This window comes from Aedes aegypti, chromosome 3 (genome assembly GCF_002204515.2).
Source record: "Aedes aegypti strain LVP_AGWG chromosome 3, AaegL5.0 Primary Assembly, whole genome shotgun sequence".
Classification (NCBI taxonomy): Eukaryota; Metazoa; Arthropoda; class Insecta; order Diptera; family Culicidae; genus Aedes; species Aedes aegypti.
In genome coordinates, this window is record NC_035109.1 from 374,274,344 (window position 1) to 374,279,514 (window position 5,171).

The following is a 5,171-nucleotide window of genomic DNA, read 5'->3' on the forward strand; positions in this document are numbered from 1 at the left end:
GAATTCCTCCGAAAATAACTCTAGATTTTTATCCGGAAATACTTCTGGTATTCTTATGAGAATGCCTCTGGTATTCTTCCAAAAATGACTTGAGATGCTTTCGGAAATCTTTCTGAAATTCTTCAAGAAATTCCACTGAGATTTTTACGCCAATATCTTTGAAATACTCCTGGGACTCTTACAAAAATCCTGTTGGAGTTTTTTTTCGGATATCTTTCTATTCTAAATTTTTCAATAAATTTTGCTGGGATTGTGCTGTAAAACCTGCTAAGATTCATCCAAAAATACGACTGTCATTCTTCCGGATATCATTCAAGAATTCCATCGGAAGTTTTCGTGAGATTCAACCGTAAATCGTTCTGGTATTTTTCAGAAATTCCATTGAGATTCTTAAAAATATCCTTCTGAAAAATTTTCTGAGAATTGTTTTGGGATTATAGAAGGATTTCCAGAAGAATTCCAAGGCGATTCACAGAAACATCACTTCTGTATGAAGGATTATCGTTAATATCTAAAATAATCCCATGAGAATTCTAAATCCAAATTACAGTGATATTCAAAAGAATCATAGAAGTTATTTCGCCAGAATCCCTGAAAAATTTAAAGGATATTCACAGACATCAGAAGATTTCATGAATATTTTACAGAATAATTCCGATGTCCAGATGAACTGCAGAAAGATTCATGGAATAATTTCAAACGGGATTTTCGGAATCATTTGAAAGTAACTTTTAGAAGATCCTCAGAAAAAGAAATCAGTAATCAAAGTAATCGAAAAAATCTCATTATTTCAAGCAATTCTCGTTGGTTCATGTCGAAGGATCAACATGTTCGGCTTAACGAATCTTATTTTAAATATTGAATGACACCACATACAATTAAACTAGTATGTGATTACAATTCTGAATCACCGCAAAAAAAAAAAAAAATTAGAATCACAATCCTTCTGAGAGGGATGATGTGGTGGATGCACATTCTAATTAAAATTGTCGTTCAATTATGGCGATAAATTAAAATTGTTATTGTTCCATAAATACTTGTTTATTATAATTACTTGTAAATATTGATACAGCATATAAAAAGACATTGGTCCAGAAATTACTCCAGAATTCTATGGAATTTCCCTCCTGGGATTCTTCCTTAAATCACTTATGAATCCTTCAAAACCTCTCTGGGATTGTTCTGGAAATCTAAAGATTATTTCTGATTTTTCTCTAAGTTCTTCTGGAAATCACAGAATACTTACAGATATCGCTTTTGAACTCATCTAAAAAATATCGTTAGCATTCCGGTACTATATCTGAGATTCTTTCGGATATCCTTTGTGATTCTTCTGGACATCTTATTGGAATATTTGCATAAATCTGTATGTGAGTTTGCGTTTATCTCCTTAAGGATAACTTTTGAAATCCTGGAAATCAAATTCGAATCGAAATTCTCGAAGATTCTTTCGGAAATTCAATGGAAGATTCTAACAAAAATCCTGATGCAATTCTTCTGGATATTTTTAGAGGATTTTGCCAAAAAATGTACTACGACTCTACTACAAATTCGTCGAGAATTCCTCCGAAAATAACTCTGGCCTTTTTCCGGAAATACTTCTGGGATTATTATGAGAATACCTCTGATATTCTTCCGGAAATCACCTGAGATGCTTTCGGAATCCCTTTAGAATAATTTCGAGGATGCTTCCTAAAATCTTTCTGAAATTATTCTAGAAATGCCACTGAGATTTTTACGTCCATATTCTTGAAATTTGTATGGGACTCTTCCAAAAATCCTGTAGGAAATCTTCCAGATATCTTTCTAGCATTCTTTCGGGAAGCCTTCTGAGATACTTTCGAAAATCTTTCTGAGGATCCTTCAAATCCTTCTGTTAAGGATTCTTGCAGAAATTCTTCCCGAATTACCTCTAGACTCTGGGAGTTTCCTGAATTTTTCAAGAAAACTGTTATTATTTCGACTATCTCTCTAGGATTCTTTCGGAAATTCTTCTACAATACCCCCAGATTTCTTTCTGTTATCCTGCTGGAGGACTTCAAAACATCTTTCAAAAATTCCAGAAATTTTACTGGAATTTTTCAAGAAATTCTGCTGTGATTCTTCCGTAAAACCTGCCGAAATTCATCCGGAAATACGACTGGAATTCTTACCGGAAGTTTTTGTGGGATTCAACGGTAAATTGTCCTGGTATTTTGTTTAAATACATTGAGATTCTTAGGGAAAAATATACAAGATTCTCAAAAATATCCTTCTGAAAATTCTTCTGGAAATTGCTTTGGAATTAAAGGAGGATTTCCGGAAGACTCCCAGGTCGATTTACAGAAGAACCACAGAGAAATCACTAAAATATTATCAGGGAGATTTCTAAAGGAATTATTTTAAGGATTCTCGTAAATTCCTGAAACAATCTCAGGAGAATTTCGAATGGATTTTGAATGTTTTTTTACAGTGATATCCAAAAGAATCCCAGAAATTATTTCGCAAGAACCCCTGAAGATTCAATGAAAAGTCACAGACATCCAGACGATTTCATGAATATTTTCCAGAATAATTACGATGTCCAGAAGAGCTCCAGAAAGATTTACGGAATAATTTCAAATGGAATTTCCAGAACCATTTAAAAGTCACTTTCAAAAGATGCTCAGAAAAAGACGAGGATTTCCATTTGAAGTCAAGAGGGATTTTCAGAAAATTCTGCCAAGGATTTAAGAAAATTTTCAAGGAAAATCAATGATAAATCACGAAAAATATCAAAAACACTTCCTTATGAATTTCCAGAAGAATCACAGAGTTTTTTTTTCTCAAAAAATCTTAGAAAAAAATTCTAAAGAATCACGAAGGAATTTTCGGAATAATTCTGGATATACAAAATTATCTCAGGCAGAAACAATAAAATCAATAGCAATAAATCTGTAAGAATATAAGAAGGATTTCTGTAAGAATATAAGGAGGATTTACAAACAATTACAGAGGAATTTTCGGATGATTTTCATAAATAAAGATTTAAAAAATCCCCGTCATCTGGAAGATTCTTAGCAGGATTTTCGGAAGTATTCCACAGGGATTTCTGGGAGAATTCCATTGGGATTTACAAAAGAATTCCAGAGGAATTTCCGAAAGAATCCCAAGAATTTGCACGGAAGAAAGTGAAGTGAAATAAAAGATTTATTTGATTATAGTCTCAGGCGTCTTTCCGAGAGTATTCTAGAATAATAGGTATAATCTAAGACATTTTTCGGAAAGAATCTCAAAGGGATTTTGAAGAACTTTCAAAGAGTTTCACGGCAGAAATACTGAAGAATTACGAGGAAAATATCAGAATTTAAATAATAATTTCGATTGGATTTCCAGAAGAAATCCCGAGAAATTTTGTGAGAATCCCCGAACCTAGATTTTTAAAATAGATTCCATTACACTGGAAAGCAATCATTAAATCATTTTCGGCAGAATTCCAGAATTTTACGGCAGAATTCCAGAATTTTACAGCAGAATCCTGAAAGGATTTCCATAATAACCCAAGATGGGTTTCGCCGGGACCCAAATAGCCGTAGCGGTAAACGCGCAGCTATTCAGCAAGACCAAGCTGAGGGTCGTGGTTTCGAATCCCACCGGTCGAGGATCTTTTCGGGTTGGAAATTTTCTCGACTTCCCAGGGCATAGAGTATCTTCGTACCTGCCACACGATATACGCATGCAAAAACGGTCATTGGCATAGTAAGCTCTCAGTTAATAACTGTGGAAGTGCTCATAAGAACACTAAGCTGAGAAGAAGGCTCTGTCCCAGTGGGGACGTAACTCCAGAAAAGGAAGGAGGGTTTCTGGGATAGTCCAATAGGAAGTCCCAAGGAGGTTATTGGAAAAATCAGAGCGATCAAAGAAATAACTACATATGATAATTTCAGAAGGGTTTCTGATCTCAGTGAATTTTCAAGATGTCCTCTAGCAACACAACTAATATATACTAATATTTACAACTCAATACTTAATTATCACCGTTGAAAATTTATCCCATTAGTCACCACCAGCAAGCAAGCAGATTGATTGGTTTTCAACGCAAACTGTTGTCAGATTCTCCAGTCTTGTGCCCTTGTTTGGCTTCGTTTTATAATCACCTTAAGCTGAGTGTACGCCATCCAGGAGAACGTGTGGAAAATATATATGAACTGCGCAGAATACATCAGACCGATTTAGCATTGCTGCGCACTTCTAAAAGCATTTTATTTTTATTAAAATGTTTGATAATAGTGGAACGACAATGATCATCAGTTGATTTTCCGCTACTGTTTTTTTTTAATCACAATTGTTATTTCTTTCCGTGCACGCGCTCGGGAAATAAATCTGGCCATGGTGCAACAACCGCGCTACATTCGATGAATCCTATGCGACAAAAATTGTCGGCGCTATCCGTCAAATTCGCTCACCAAAGCTATTTTGGTGACTTTAACATCACAGCTTTAGTGTTGGCGTAAGTTAATTTTACTTCGAAACAACTAACTGTGCGTATGTAAAAGTAATTAACGAGATAGTAATCTCAACATAAAGAAATTTTGCTGTGTTTTGAGCGGTGCCGTATTCACTAGTTGCCATGGTCACGTAAATAACGCGGCACCGCTCAAACGTCAAATAGTGAACTCGTGCATCGGTTCATTGGTCCATTTATAGAAAAAAAAAAAAAACACCTTGGCTAGTATGATGACAGTCTCTATTTTCAAATATATGAGCATTGTTATTACTTATTTAGCTCCATTATGCTTCAAAGCATCTGAGCCAGTATGTATAGTATTGCGCAATATATAGATTAATTTGTATAGTTGTCCTTTGCATTACATTTTTTGTTAACCAAAACATTGATTTCATTAAATTTGTCAGGCGAAATTTGACGCTTCCGCAAGCAGCGTGACATGAATAGAGCTTAAAAATCACTAGCGCCACAACAAAGGTGGCAGGCTTCAAGAACTAGAGCTTTCTTCAGGGGGTTGGTTTTCAACGGTTATCTTACTCTGATGATTCCGTGAGCCCATTTTTGAGCGGACCGATTGTAGCGTGCAGAAGCAACCCTGCCGGCCGAAACTTGTTTTAACGGTTTTATCGTTTTCGTCCAAGAGTCGCGTGGGTTTGTTTTTTGTTTTGCAACTGTCATTTTCATGTTCCTCTTTTAAGCATTTTCG